The 16,932-nt window shown below is 34.5% G+C and overlaps 1 protein-coding gene, 1 long non-coding RNA gene and 1 pseudogene across 3 annotated transcripts in view; 2 read left to right on the top strand and 1 right to left on the bottom strand.

Annotated features, from left to right (window-relative positions):
* Positions 1 to 16,932, top strand: part of LOC118928252 (uncharacterized protein C2orf66) — a 149,766-nt gene that overhangs the window by 60,137 nt on the left and 72,697 nt on the right. The window lies entirely within an intron of this gene.
* LOC130684086 (GPI inositol-deacylase-like) overlaps positions 1 to 16,932 on the top strand; it is a 71,668-nt pseudogene that overhangs the window by 10,178 nt on the left and 44,558 nt on the right.
* LOC130684089 (uncharacterized) overlaps positions 7,122 to 16,932 on the bottom strand; it is a 34,177-nt gene continuing 24,366 nt past the window's right edge. The window contains exon 3 of the long non-coding RNA XR_008998220.1: positions 7,122 to 7,275. This is a non-coding gene — a long non-coding RNA (uncharacterized LOC130684089). The remainder of the gene's footprint in view (positions 7,276 to 16,932) is intronic.

The raw sequence follows: 16,932 nt of genomic DNA, 5'->3' as shown, positions 1-16,932 counted from the left end.
ACTTCAGGAACAGTATTAGTGATTGATTATATTTTTACTTTCCATAATCAATTTCAGTGTTTTATCTTAATAACAGGAAATACTGATATTTGCATATATCAGAGTCACCTTCACAAATCAGTTGTGGGGATAATACAAAAGCAAATGTGAGAACACACATTCTTAATCACACAGGCCAACTAGCTGCACTATGGATTATTTGTGTAAAGCTTGAGTTCAAAGTCTTATTAATGTTGGTAAATATCCTATATTGACATAATCACTATTTCTGGTTTAGATTTGCTTAATCTGTGAATAATAGAACAGGGGGTCTTTTGCTTATTTAAAGCCAAAGAATTTAGACTTTTGTTTTGTGTTCAACTTAGGCAAGTTGAAAATGATAAAGCTACAAATTTAGGGATATTAATCTACCTAAGAGTATTCCTACTATCTAAGACATAGTTACAGCTATTCTTCAGTCATCAGTGCACTTTACTTCAAGTATTGTATTTTCCAAATAGAAACAAAAACACATTCCAAACTAAATTATTATATAATAACATGTAATTCACTTTTTTCTCTCTTCAAAATATTTTCATAATAGCATATGTCTACGAGAGGGCACACTTGTGTGAAGCATTGTTTCTCCTTGCTGGTGCCTTGGCTAGAAGAACTAGGCCTTTTAGACATTCTAGGCTTGATATACACACTCACATGTATATCTCCAAAAATCATTAAGAAATCATACTAGAAGGTAGCTCTGAATGAGAATTTCAAGTGTTAAATCTCAAAGAACGAAAAAATACAGCAAGCATGGAATGGCAATAGGTTTAATAATATTGCTAAGATAAAAAAATAATTTCTGAGATCTTGATTTCATTCCTCAAGACTCTTAAAGCCAACTGGAGCACTAACAGGTGGCCTAGGCCAGAGAAGATTATATGGGGAGACCCAGAACTGCAAGCTGGAATTTAGCTGAGGCTAAACACTGGGAGACCATAATCAAGAGGTTTGGTGAGCAGGCAGGAATCAACATCGAGCAAATCACTGGCTCTATCTCTCAAAGTCATAAGTGGGGTAAGGCCACAAACCTGCTCCCTGGTAGTGGAGGCATGAAAAGATCAGGCATACTGAGATGTAGTCTTCCAGTGGGACCAAAACCAGATGGGTAGATAAGCCCAGCTAAGGTCTAGCCACTAAGAAAGGACATGGGTAAATTTTTAATCTTGTAGGAGGGAGGGTTGTCTGAGATAAGACCAGGAACTAGAGCTAATGTACCTTGTTGCTCCAATAGGAACTTAAAGGCTTTTCTTCTGGGACAGTCAGATACTGAGAGTTCAATAACTATCTTATCTACCTGCTACGTGCTTTACATTTGTTAGTTTACTTAATCCTCAGACAACCTCCTAAGAATAGTTTTATTATCCCCACTTTGACAGATAAAGAAACTGAGGCTCAGAGAGGTTAAGGATCATACCCAACATCACAGCCAAAACTGAAACCTAGGCAGGTGGTTCTCAAGCTATGATAATGTAAGAGCATTTAAGATCTACCCTCTGTAATTTTTCATAGGTAAAGTAATGAGCAGCTTATAATAAAGTTTGAAAGTATTTAGATCAGATTAAGACAGATTCACATTAGGGACTTCTATGGAATTTTCAAAGATGATTTGAATATTATAGAAGCAATAATTCTTTTTCAAGCATTCAAAAGCATACAGGAAACTTATTAGCTGCTTAACAGAACAATCATCTCTTTAAATCCCCTTCATTTGGAGGTGTTTTAAGAACTCTACCATTTGCAATGCATTGACCTTGTCAAATAGCTTTTAGAAATCAGACTTATTACTGATTGCCCAATAGAGGGACCTGTCAGACAGCAGGGGGAAATACAAGTTTGTTTCTCATTGTTAATGGAAGAGGAAATATTTTAAAACATTAGAAATATTTGTGCACTGTGTTCAGCAGTGCAGAGCATCTGTGTAGGTGGTATTTAATATCTGCCTTAAATTTTTGTTTTCTTAATCCTTTATTGTTTGAATACTCTAGGACTGTGCCACATTTAGCTTGAATTATTTGACTTAATGATAATTATTAAGACTCAAAGGAAGAAAACCTATCTACTGATGGCTTTTTTTTTTTAACTCAGTCATTAATTCTTAATTCATACTGACCTTTTTATACCCACCCCATGGTAATCAGAAGTGACTTGCTGAAGTTCTAGGGAAGCTATTTGATCTGCCAGGTGCTTATTCTTTTCCTCTAGAGTCTGAAGGTTGTGGGTTAATGCATTTATGTATGCCTTTGAAAAACAAAAGGAGAAAAGGAATCTACTCATGCCAGATCCAAAAACATTATCTTATTTTAAAAATGACACTTTTTTTTACCAGTAAAGGCAGCATCACAGCAACACAGGTACATATACAAATATGCATTTTTTGTTGGTTACTCTCTGGTTACCTATAAACCAAAAGTATATAATGAAAGAAACAATAAGGGCATTAAAATAGTGCACTGGGAATATTTACTTACCATAAAAGAAGGCAGTAATTGGGCAACAAAAAACACATATAAATATTATATGCTTATAAAAAAACAAATAGTAACGTGGCAGATGTAAATACTATTTATTTCTGTATTTAATAATACAGAATATTTAAGAAAAATCCTGTAATTATGTTAAATACAAATGGATTAAACACTCCAACTGAAAAGCAAAGATAGGCAGAATGAATTTTTTAAAACTTTCAACTGTATACAGTTTATAAGAGGCACACTTTAGACTGAAAGACACAAATGGGCTACAAGTGTAGAAAAAGACGTATCATGTAAACAGTAACCTGAAAAGAGCTGGAGTGGCTACATCAATATTAGACAAAACAGACATTAAGACATAAATCTGTGAGTTAAAGAAGAATATTACTTATTGAAACAAGGATCAATCAAGACATTTATAAATATATATGCATTTAACAACACAGTGCCACAATACATAGGGCAAAAACTAACACAATTGAAGGGAGAAAAAAATGATTCAACTATAATAGTTGGAGACTTCAGTATCTCACTTTCAATAATGGATAGAACAACTCAGAAGATCAATGAGGAAACAGATGACTTGAACGACACTATAAAAGTAGATCTAACAGACATCAATAATACACTCCTCCCAACAACAGAATACACATTTGCACATAAAACAAATTTCCAGGATATACCATATGTTAGGCCGTAATATAAGTCTGAATAAATTTGAAAGGACTGGAATCATACAAAGTATGTTCTCCAACTGCAATGAAACAAAATTAGAAAACAATAAAAAGGAAATTTGGGGAATTCACATATATGGAGAAATTAACTCATTTCTAAATAAACAATGAGTCACAGAGGAAATTACAAGGGAAATTAGAGACTACTTTGAGACGAATGACAGTGGAAACATGACAAAATGAATGGTATGCAGGTAAAGGGGTACTTAGAAATTTATAGCTGTAGATACCTATATTAAAAAAGAAGAAATCAATAACCTAAGCTTCTGTCTTAAGAAACTAGAAAATAAAAGAGCAAATTATATCTAAAGCAACAGGAGGAAGAAAATAATGATTAGAGCAAACATAAAATAGATAACAGAGAAATATTAGAGAAAATCAGTCAAACCAAAATTTGATTCTTTGATAAGATCAACAAAATTAGCAAACCTTTATCTGTATTAGCCAAGAAAAAAATAGAGAAGACACAAATTATTAAAATTAGGAATGAAAAAAGGGTATTATATAGAACTTACAGAAAGGAAAAAGAGGGGATATTATGCATAATTGTATGCCAATAAATTAGGTAGCCTAGATGAAATGGACAGATTCCTAGGAAGACCCAAACTACTGGAACTGACTAAAAAGACAAAGTAGAAAAATATGATAAGCTATAACAAGTAAAGATATTGAATAATATTTAATAACAAGAAACTCCCCACAAACACCTAGAACCAGATGGCTTCTGGTGTGTTCTACAAAATATTTAAAGAAGAATTAACACCAATCCCTCAAAAGCTCCTCCCAAAAATAGAAGGGGAGGTGTGGGATTAATATAGAAATCAAGTATAGAAATCAAATGTATAATCATATATGACTTGATTATTTTTCCTGTAATGCCTGATAAGTGATCAGGAACAGAACAAACAAGACCAAAACAGTTTCTGTGACTTAACTGCACTTGCTATTGTTTCAATACCTTGTAAGACGTCGCCCCCCAGGAGACTGGAGACTGCCGAGGATTAAGTTTAAAGTTAGTTAATGGTTGTCTATTAGGTCCCCCATACAGAATTCTATTGTTGTTAACATGTATTTGCTCAATAAATATGAAGGGTGCCCTCTCCACACCACTCTTGCGCTGTTACGCTTTGAGTCCCCTGGCTGGTCCTTTCAGGTCTTCGATATCTCATCGCATCTCCCCTCTTATCTGCGGGTCAGAGGCAGGGAGGGACCGACAGGGAGGAAACACTAAACCATTTTAGGAGGCCAATATTACTTTGGTACCAAAACCAAAGATGTCACAATAAAACTATAGAACAATACCTTTTATTAATATATATTCAAAAACCCTCAACAAAATATTAGTAAACCAAATCAAACAACACATATAAATGATTATAAACCATAACCGAGTAAAATTTATCCCCAAAATGAAAGCTTGGCTCAACATTTGAAATCAACCAATGTAATACACCATGGTATAAAGGATAAAATCCACAAGATTATCTCAATAGACATAGAAAAAAGTAACTGACAAAATTCAACACACTTTCATGATCAACATTCCCAACAAATTAGGAATAGAAGGGAATTTTCTCATCCTGATAAAGGGCATTTAGAAAAAGCCCACAGGTAACATCATACTTAATGGTGACAAATAGAAAGTTTCCTCCCTAAGACCAGGAACAAGACAAGGATGTCTGTTCTCACCACTTCTATACAACTTTGTACTGGAGGTTCTAGACAATGCACTTATATAAGAAAAAGAAAAGGCAGCAAAATTTGAAAGAAAAAAACCTGTATTTGCAGTTGACAGATTCTTACATACAGAAAATGCATAAGAAATTATATTAAGATTGCAATACTCCCCAAACTGATCTACAGATTTAGCACAAACCCTGTCAAAATTCCAGCTGTCCTTTTTTTCCAGAAATGGAAAAGCTGACCCTAAATTTTATAAAGAAATGCGTAGATAAATCCAGCAGAGTTGAAACAATCCTGAAAAAAACCAGGTTAGAGGCCTCATACATCTTGATTTCAAAATGTACTGCAAAGCTACAGTAATCAAGATTGTATGGTATTGGCATAAGGTAGACATATAGACCAATGGAATAGAATTGAAAATAAAATTTAATAGAATCTTAATTCTAAAATTCAAAGTCCACATATATGATGATATGAATGGTGTTTAGTTGATCCTGAAGTCAAGAAACAGTCAAGGCTTGATGACTCTATTGAAATCTGTTTTTATTGGACTTATTGTCTGTTTTTACTGGATTTATTGTCTGAGATGGGCTAATTTTCTTTAATTCTCCAGATACATTCTTTACATATACTCTCTAGATGATAGTGATATATAATCTTTACTTCAAATTTTGAAATGCAAACAGCAATGTTTTAAAGATATTTTTTTTGTTTTATTTTAATTAGAATTGTATTTGTTTCTCTGGTCATTGTTTTCAGAACTCAGAAAAGGGTACCTTGAAGATAAAGTGGCAGGTGCTAATAGATATGTAGGAAGCCTAAGTTAGTTTTTTTTAAAAAAAAAGCATTGTCAGCGATCATCCCTTTGCCTCCCACAGGCCCATTAGATCACTCTCAGGGGACTTCCTGGCTGAACTACTTGGTGAACACTAGGGCCAGACGCAGAGTGGACTCACTGGCAAAAATCAGATGCTGAACAAGCAAATGTCCTCAGAAGCAGCAATGTGCTGCAGTGACTGAAGTGGACTGAGATGCACTCAGGTTTGTGGCTTCTTTATCCCCCAACATCTTGGTACTCAACAAAATGACCCATGTCCTCATTAAGGTAAGCTGATATAGGAGACAGTGATAGGGAAGGGAATAAAATATGGTGAAATATCAACAAAATGTGTAGTACCTTGTTTTTAGCTAATTCCTTTTCCAAACTGCATTTTTCATGTGCTATTTCTTTCTCTGTTTTATTAACTTGCCAAAAAAAGGAGGAAGAAAGAAATGGGCCAATTATAAAGCAGTGGACAGGCTCTACTATAGCAGACATACCCTGCACGCCAATTAATATCTACACTGCAGAGATACCATATCTTCTCAGGAAAAGGGTCCCTCAGGGAGTCTCTGAGGCAGAGCAGACTTCACAAACAGCCCTAAAATTAGAAAGACATGTCTGCATATCAGAGTCTGCTGGTATCTTCCTAACTAGGAAGACAGGGCTGTTCCCCCTAAACCTCCATTGTCCCACTCTTTCAGGGGACATCAATTTTTAAAATCTGACCCCCTAACTAACATGAGAATGTGTGAATTGTTAGTTAACGTTCACAATGCTGTATAAAGGTACGCTATTTGGCACGGACCACTTCACATGCTAAAAGGCATAGATTAGCCATTTAAAACTTTGTTAATAGCAACTCGGACAAACTGTATATGGATTATATTTCTCTTCTTGCCTTTTGCATTTAAAATACAATGTTAAAACAAGATCACCACCACAACCAGGAGATAATATAAATCTGCTTTTACCTACCTCTCCTTGAAGTCTTTCTTTCTCCTCTAGCGGAGACTTCTCTTGCACTGATGCTTCTAGTTCACCTTGCAATCTTGCAATAGTTGATTCAAGTAGCTCCTTTTGCACAGCTGTTCTCTTCTCAGCATCCTGTGCTTTCTGGATACACTCATTATGTTCAAGGATTAAATGGTCCCTGTAAGAAGAGAACAGGAGATATGAAGGCTAAATGAAAGTTCTTCTGTAACAGAAAGACTAAATGTTCTTAAAGAACATATCTGCCTGAGAGCAGTCACCAAAGTGTTCTAAACAAAACTAGTTCCTTAAGGGCAGAGTCATTATTTTATCTTTTGGTTGACTCAGCAAAAGTAGAAATAAACATTTTCATTAAAGAAATGCAAATGCAAGAACAAAAGATACAAACGATGCTGCCCACAGTTTACTCACAGATGTGCTTGGAGTTGGGTTTTCTCATTCTGAACAGCCTGTAGCTCACTTGTGATACTGGCATGGGCTGCATCCAACAGTAAGTTTTGTTCTTGAAATGTCTGTGTCATCATTTTCTGCTCTATCTGAGTGTTAGGAGTAATATTAAAAGCTGAGATGCCAGAAGGTCATTTGATAGGGTATTGTTCAAAATAACTGATCAAAGATACTAAATTCAATTGCAAAAGACAAAATTTACTTACATAAGTGAAATTTCTTCTTAAAAAAACTAATTTTAATGACTAGTTTTCTTTTTGTCTCCATCCTGACCTGACCATATTTATCATTTTATAGCTCTACTAGCCAACAGCCAAGATATGTTATTTACCCAGCCTGCTGCAAACTTTATAAAAGTCTTAACAGGAACATAGTTTTAGATACACAATTATTTTAAGAATATTTTTGGCACTTTTTAAAGTAAAACAATATCAACATATGTAAAAGGAAAGGATTCCTCTACCTCTATCTAAACTCTCCTCTTTCAAGTAATCCCACTCTCTAGGGAGAATCATGTGAATTGGTGTGAATTCTTTTGAGAATATATGAAATTGTATTCAGGTATTGTTACAGCAAGAGTGCTATAATTGTTTTGCACATTTTCTTTGGCTCACCATTTTGGAATTACCAATACATAACATTTTTATACACACTCCCTCCACTAATATTGGATAAAGCTTTTGCAAATATAGTATATATTAACAATTGCTTTTGTAAACACATTTTAAAACATTTTTAATAATATTTGATTGCAAAGCAAACCTTCACACCTTCATAAAATGGTATCATGCTTGTGTAATATTCCAAAGTTTTAGAATGTTTGTAACAGTGTTACTTACATATGTCACTTCATTCAATCTACTAAACTTTAAACTCCATGAAAATAGGGATTTTGTCTTAATGACCCCTATAATCCTATCTAGACCTAGGATCATACCTGCACAGAGTAAACATTAAATGTTTATTGAATTAATGGAAAATATTGACTATCTGTTATGTGCAAAACATGCTTAGCCTTATAGCATATAACAAAGATATATAAAACAATGTTCTTCCTTCTAGGAAGCTCACACATTATACAGGAAGTAAGCCTGGCACATAAATTTACCATAGAATGCAGAATAGAGAGACAGCATAACATAGTGATTAAAAACATTTACTCTGGGGGCAGACCTAGGTTTAAATCCAGGTCTACCTCCTTACTAGTTAGGTGACTTCAGACAAGTTGACTAACTTCTCTAAACCTCATTTCCTTTCCTGAAAAGTGAGGATAAGAAATATCCCTTCACATAATAGCTGCTAAAATTAAAGGATGTAATATATGTAAATTCCTTAGCACAATGCTTGGGTATATAGTAAGTATGGTCCAAAAAAATTGAGAGCTAGGAGTAGAAGTTGAAAGAGAAAACTGATCCCGTCTGGTTCGTGTGATCAAGATTCCTGATGAAAGTGAGTCTTAAGGAATGAAAAGAATTTCAAATAGTTGAAGATGAGGTAAAGGTGATTGTCAGCACAGGGACTGGCATAAGCAAAATGGGAAAGTACAGGTGTTTGGGGAAAAGGTAAGTGCTTTAGGATCCGTCATAGTGTTCTCTATGACTATTCAAATAATGGGACATGTAATTACTTTTCCTAAAGTAATGATATTTGAGAAGAAACCATTAAGAAAGCACTAAGAAGAAATTCAGATGGCTAACAAGCACATGAAAAGATGCTCCACATCCCTAATCATCAGAGAAATGCAAATTAAAACCACAATGAGATATCACCTCACACCAGTTAGGATGGCCAACATCCAAAAGACAAACAACAACAAATGTTGGCGAGGCTGTGGAGAAAGGGAACCCTCCTACACTGTTGGTGGGAATGTAAGTTAGTTCAACCATTGTGGAAAGCAGTATGGAGGTTCCTCAAAAAACTAAAAATAGAAATACCATTTGACCCAGGTATTCCACTCCTAGGAATTTACCCTAAGAATGCAGGAGCCCAGTTTGAAAAAGACATAAGCACCCCTGTGTTTATCACCGCACTATTTACAGTAGCCAAGAAATGGAAACAACCTAAGTGTCCATCAGTAGATGAATGGATAAAGAAGATGTGGTACATATACACAATGGAATATTATTCAGCCATAAGAAGAAAACAAATCCTGCCATTCGGAACAACATGGATGGAGCTAGAGGGTGTTATGCTCAGTGAAATAAGCCAGGCAGAGAAAGACAAGTATTGAATGATTTCACTCATCTGTGGAGTATAAGAACAAAGAAGAAACTGAAGGAACAAAACAGCAGCAGACTCACAGAACCCAAGAATGGACTAACAGTTACCAAAGGGAAAGGGATTGGGGAGGATGGGTGGGAAGGGAGGGATAAGGGGGTAAAGGGGGCATTACAATTAGTACACATACTGTAGGAGTGGGGGCACAGGGAAGGCAGTGTAACACAGAGAAGACAAGTAGTGACTCTACAGCATCTTACTACGCTGATGGACAGTGACTGTAATGGGGCATGTGGTAGGGACTTGATGATGGGGGGAGTCTAGTAACCATAATGTTGTTCATGTAATTGTACATTAATAATAGTTAAACAAATAAATAAAAAAGAAAGCACTGAGTATAACGTTAAATGAACTCTTTGATGAAAACTACTGATAAAAAAATAAAATAATTCAGTAAATTTCTTGGAATTGTTAAAATATTTAATTTATCCAGTTGGCAATGCACATTTCTTTATCTCTTAGTCAAGGAGGTTTTCTGCTGACTTTATTAGAAATTGACTAGTGTTAAAGGAATACCTGAAGAATAGCTTGATGGTCAGCAATGATTCTGGCATTTTCCATACTAACAGTCTGAAGCATGTTGTTAGGCTCTGAGCACCTTCTAGTCAGTTGGTCATTCAAAACGTAAGATAACATAAAAAGCAAGCCATAGATCTCACCACTAATTAACTATTTTTACGTAAGTAGAGGCATACCGTTTTATTGCGCTTCACATTATTGTGCTTCACAGACACTGTACCTTTTACAAATTGAAGGATTATGGCATCCCTGCATTCAGCAAGTCTTGGCACCATTTTTCCAACAGCTTTTGCTCACTTTGTGTTTCTTTGTCATATTTTGGTAATTTTCTCAATATTTCAAATGTTTTCATTATTATATTATGGTGATCTATAATCAGTGATTATGACTTGCTGAAAGCTTAGCAAATGATTAGAGCAATAAGTATCTTTCATTTAAGGTATGTACCTTTTTTAGACATACTGTTAATGCATACTTATAGACTTCAGTGTAGTATATACACAACTTTTATGAGCCCTGGAAAACTGAAAAGTTCATTTGACTTGCTTTATTGCCATAGTCACTTTATTGCAGTGGTCTGTAATCAAACCTGCCATATCTCCAACATACGCTTATAACATTATTTTTAATGATTGCATGTAATTTCACTATATATGTGAACCTAATTTTTTAACCTATCCCCAACAAGTATTTCATTAGATATTTTGAGACAATTCCCTAAATTACTCTAAATTAAAGGAGAAATTTGTGATTTGTTGGAGCAACTTAAGAATTCAGCAGTTTACAATCTTCTATTCTTCACAATTATGAACACTGAATACAGTAAGACACCTGCAGAATGGAATTACAATGTATATGCCCAGCCAATATTATAGAAATCCATTCCCAAAGTTGGATGAGCATTCAGATAACAAAATATCTATGCTCCTTAGCTGATGTCAGTATCCAATAAAGCAAACTATACATGATTATACCATTTCAACATGATTAATCTTCCAAAATAAAAATATTTTGTGAGATAGATAAGACAATTTTCTTGTTTCATTTGATATTTTGAATTATATTAATTATATTCATGTAGAAAATATTTATTTTAACTATCATTTATTTCTGAGATGTATATTTGGCACAGATCTTATAATGAATAGCTTCTTCAAGGATGGGGGACAAATAACTTTGAAGGATCAATAGAAAAAACTAAAAAATGGTAACAAAAAAGGAAAGATAAATTAAGATTATCTAGAAAGCGTAAGTGGTATGTATAGTACAGTAGTTAGGAACACATTCAGGGGCATTTTAAAGTTTCAACCAGATGTACAAACTATTCAAGGAATACCGGATGAGACAGAGAACTCTTGCTCTTTAAAAAGAAGTAGCTAATTTTGTTTGGAGCCAGATTGCTTGAGCTCAAATTCCAACTCTCTTACTTATTAGCTATGTTATTAAATCTTCCTGTTTATCAATTTCTTTATCATTAAACTGGGAATAGTGCTCTTGTAAGGATTACAGTTTGTTAGTAACATAAGATGCTTAGAATTGTGCCTGGAATGTAGAATGGGTTCGGTGAATATTGGTTACTGTTAGTCCAGTAATAGTAATGTAATAGAAATTATTGTTATTATTTTATAAAAGAACACATTTATTTAGCATTTTCTTTATCAAAGAGAACAGAGCAGCCCTATGACCCTAAGATTAATCAAATTGTACTAACAAAGAGGACTTTTAAGAGATGAATATGATTTCATTGGTCCTATGAGAAATTGCTTATTTGCCTGCATCTTTGGTGACTCTTCTCCATATACATGCATTTACGTAAAAATATTGGCAGCATTTGGGAACTTCCATCCCACAGAAAATGATTGCACATAACTCCAAAATCCAGCAAGCATTTATTAGGTTCCTACTATGCTATTTGGTACAGAAGATATACAGTATAAGCCATAGCCCTTGGCACTGAACTGCTTAGTGCTTAGAAGTTCATAGGGGGAAATAAAAGGTACACATTTAATGAGTAAATTAGAAAGCAAACTAAGTCAAAGTATATAGTAGTTCATAATTTAGCAATATATCTCACATACTTATGTGTCAAAGAAATTAGAGAGAAATGGAAAATGTAGTTAGTTTGATAATTCATAGGTGAAGTAGATCTTATGGAAATAAAATGTGGATGATGGCATGAATTTATGTAATCAGAATTAATCTTGGTTCTTGGTACCTTAATTGAATAAAATGAAATAATACCTAAAAACTGAGAAATGGGAAGATTTACCTGTGCTTTTTCTCAATGGGAAAGGGCAGTGTCTTCAATAAATGGTACTGGGAAACTGGACAGCAGCATGCAAATGAATGAAACTGGACCACTATCTTACACCATACACAAAAATTAACTCAAAATGGAATAAAGAGTTGAATGTAAGACTTGAAACTGAAACTTCTAGAAGAAACAGAGGCAGTAAGCTGCTTGCATTGCTCTTGGCAATGATTTTTTGAATCTGACACCAAGAGCAAAAATATAAAAGTGAGACTACATCAAACTGAAAAGCTTCTGCACAGCAAAAGAAACCATTAACAAAATGAAAAGGCAACCTACTGAATGGGAAAAAATATTTGCAAATCATGTTTCTGATAAAGGGTTAATATAAAAAATATATAAAGAACTCAGATAATTCAACAGCAAAAAACAATGATTAAAAAGTGGGCAGAAGATCTGAGCAGACACTTTTCAAAGATGACATACAGACGGCCAAACAGTACATGAAAAGATGCTCAATATCACTCATTAGGGAAATGCAAATAAAAGCCACAATGAGATATTACCACATTCAGTGAGAATGCCTAGTATCAAAAAGACAAGAAATAACAAGTACTGGAAAGAATGTAGAGAAAGGGAACCCTTGTGCACTATTGGTGGGAATGTAAATTGGTCCAGCCACTATGGAAAACAGTATAGAGGTTACTCAAAAAAACTAAAAATAGAACTATCATATGATCCAGCAATTCTACTTCTGGGTATTTATCTGAAAAAGACAAAAACATTAACTCAAAAAGATATATGTACTCTCATATTTATTGCAGCATTATTTACAACTGCCACAATATGGAAACAAGTTTCTATTGATGGATGGATAAAGAATATATATATATATATACACACACAATAGAACATTAGCCAAAAAAAGGGAAATCTTGCCATTTAGACCAAATGGATGAATCTTGAGGGCATTATGCTAAGGGAAATAAGTCAAAGAAAGGCAAATACCATACAATCTCACTTACATGTGGAATCTTAAAAATGCAAAAATCAAAAGCCAAAATATTAAGCTCACAGATACAGAAAACAGGTTGGGGTTAAGGGGTGGGCAAAATGGGTGAAGAAAGTCAAAGGGTACAAATTTCCAGTTACAAAATAAATGTCATGGGGATGTAATGTACAACATAGTGACTACAATTAATAATACTGTATTGCATATTTGAAAGTCACTGTAAATCTTAAGAGTTCTCACCACACACAAAATTTCTGTAGCTATATATGGTGACAGATGATAACTAGAATTATTGTGGTGATCATTTCACAAAGCATACCAATATCAAATCATTATGTTGCTCACCTCAGAATAATATAATGTGTATCAATTATTCTTCAATAAAAGGAACTATCAAGAATATTTGGATGATGATAATGTTACAACTTTATATAATCAAGATTAATCTTGGTTCTTTAATTGAACAAAATGAAATAACATCTAAAAACTAGAGAAATGGAAAGATTTACCTATGATTTTTTCTGAAGCTTCTTGAAGGATATTATTTCAGAAGTCAAATATGCATTTTGTTCATGTTCTTTGTTCAAAGACATCTGCAAATTCTACAGGGAAAAATTTTCCTTTCTTTTTTTTTTCACATGTAAGAGCTATTTATTACATGTATCTCTATCAAAATACCTGTTCTGTATTTTGGTGAGTACCACTTCAACTTCTAATGATATACACAGGTAAGTGCCTTATAAAGTATTTTTTAAAATCTTGATAAGTTAAACTCCCAAATGTCTCTTTTTTAAAAATTAAATTATTTTAAAACTACTTATTACAAATATTCTCCTGCTGGGATCCCAACCGGAAAGAATTTGCCTAAGACCATAACCTAACTATCTGCCTAGTATCCATTTATCAGGAAGTCCTACACTCTATGATGAAATATTTGTTAGTTTATATTACATACATTTTTTCCTATTAATAAAAAGGCCTTGTGATTTCAAAGAAATGCATTCAAGAATCTTTTTTTTTTTTTGTCTGAATAAGGTCTGTTGATTGTTTAATGGTACCGTGTAGACTGTTTTTAATTTCCTGGTTTTGATATTCGCACTATGGTTACATTTGTGGAAGCTAGAGCAGTATATGAAAACTTCTGGGACCATTTTTTAAAAAATGTTTAATAATCTGCATGGCCTGCACAGTGAATACTTAGAATGGACTCCAGCAAAGAATAATGCAGGTGCTACATCAGCCCTGATCTAGAAAAGCTTGAAATTTTAAACATTTATTATTTTTTTTGAGAGGGCATCTCTCATATTTATTGGTCATATGGTTGTTAACAACAATAAAAGTCTGTATAGGGGACTCAATGCACAATCATTAATCAACCCCAAGCCTAATTCTCAACAGTCTCCAATCTTCTGAAGCATAACGAACAAGTTCTTACATGGTGAACAAGTTCTTACATAGTGAATAAGTTCTTACATGTTGAACAGTGCAAGGGCAGTCATATCACAGAAACTTTCAGTTTTGATCACGCATCATGAACTATAAACAATCAGGTCAATTATGATTATTTGTTTGATTTTTATACTTGATTTATATGTGAATCCCACATTTCTCCCTTATTATTATTATTATTATTATTATTATTATTATTATTATTTTTTAATAAAATGCTGAAGTGGTAGGTAGATGCAAGATAAAGGTAGAAAACATAGTTTAGTGCTGTAAGAGGGCTAATGTAGATGATCAGGTGTGTGCCTATAGACTAAGTATTAATCCAAGCTAGACAAGGGCAACAAAACATCCACGGATGCAGAAGATTTCTCTCAAAACGGGGGGTGAGGTTCTAAGCCTCACCTCTGTTGATCCCCAATTTCTCACCTGATGGTCCCCCTGCGACTGTGCCTGTCTTAGGTTGTTCCTCCCTTGAGGAATCTTACCCGTCTCTGGCTAACCAGTCATCTTCTGGGGCCATACAGGGAAATGTAAAGTTGGTAAGTGAGAGAGAAGCAATATTGTTTGAAAAGGTTAGCTTTTTACTTCTTTGCAGATTTATGCCCTGTGGCTTCTATGCCCAGCATTTGTCTTGAGGTATTTTTACCACTTGGAAGAATTATGATACTCTGTAATTTCGATATGAGGCATGAATTCTACTTAGGGGTTGTAATTATGAAGGAAGAAGAGAAGCTATAGAAGTAGCAGATGGAAGAAAACATGGGAAGATTGATTATTTCTTTGACATATCTTCTTGTAGTGTAACATAAGCGTGTATAGGTTTTAAATTACTAATTAAATTGTGTGCACACATTAACATAATAGGGATACAGCTACATAACCAAAGCAGACCTACAATTACCAGCCATCTCCAGTGAAACCAAGAAAACCAGTTAGGCACCCTAGGCATTTGTGAAAACTTATCAGTGATATGATGGATATTGTCTAACTGAATTTGAATATTTTGAGAAAAATCAGACGAATTAAAGCAACACATTCCTGGGAACTGTTCACATCCCATATGTTCTTTTAACAGTAGATAGTCTGTAGTCACAACATTTTGGAGCGCTGCAACTTGCACTTCTCCTAATTCTTGGTTGAGTTCCAACAGTATAGATCCAGTCACATTTGTTGTTTACTGTATGCACAGGTCAGCTTAGATATCTCCTTCTTCATTACAATGGCAAGTCCAGGAACCAGTGGATGAATGCAGCTACAACTGCAACAGCACCAGGATCTTTGTTGAAGTTTTTTGATGATCATCTTCTGGAATGACTCTTCCAGAGAATGTTGATGTTGGAAGTTCTTCTTCATATCGTATCTTAATTTGATTTCTGTGTAGCCAAATTAGGCTTTGATCCTCTGTATAAACACAAACAAACCCTTTGCCCACACTTTGATATGCCCTTTATACCATTGTGAAGAACTTATTGGAGATCACCACACAGGAACTGATTTTTTTTTAAGAGAAAGGAATATTATCAGGAAAATGTACTTCCATAGCTGATCATCTGACACCCTTTAAATGATCAAAATTAAGGATATTTAAAGCATGCATTAATCGGTGATTTGCAGTTTTATCCTATCAGGGAGTAATCCCCCTTTTCTTTCTTTTTTTTTTTTTGTTATCATTAATCTACAATTACATGAAGAACATTATGTTTACTAGGCTCTCCCCTATACCAGGTCCCCCCCACAAACCCCCTTACAGTCACTGTCCATCAGCATAGCAAAATGTTGTATAATCACTACTTGTCTTCTCTGTGTTGTACAGCCCTCCCCTTTCTCCTACCCCCCCATTATGCATGCTAATCATAATACTCCCTTTCTTCTTCCCCCTTCCTTATCCCTCCCTACCCACCCATCCTCCCCAGTCCCTTTCCCTTTGGTACCTGTTAGTCCATTCTTGGGTTCTGTGATTCTGCTGCTGTTTTGTTCCTTCAGTTTTTCCTTTGTTCTCAAGGATCTTTTAAAGTTGTAAATAGGTGAAGATATTTCTATCAAGGAATACCTAGGGGTGGAGTAGAACAAAGTACCTCTGCTCTTTGAAAAAAAGAAAAAAAAGAACAGTTTTCTTTGAGATAAGAGAAGGTGGTAGGGATATGAGTTGTGCATTGGGCTTTCCTTAGCAGGTACTTATTCACTGAGGAAAGACAAAGCATAAGTCCTCTCTCTACAGAGAGAGAACCACTCTT

This window comes from Manis pentadactyla, chromosome 6 (assembly GCF_030020395.1).
Source record: "Manis pentadactyla isolate mManPen7 chromosome 6, mManPen7.hap1, whole genome shotgun sequence".
NCBI classification, from domain to species: domain Eukaryota; kingdom Metazoa; phylum Chordata; class Mammalia; order Pholidota; family Manidae; genus Manis; species Manis pentadactyla.
Note: the sequence above shows the minus strand (reverse complement) of the source record. Positions and strands in the feature narration are given on the sequence as shown.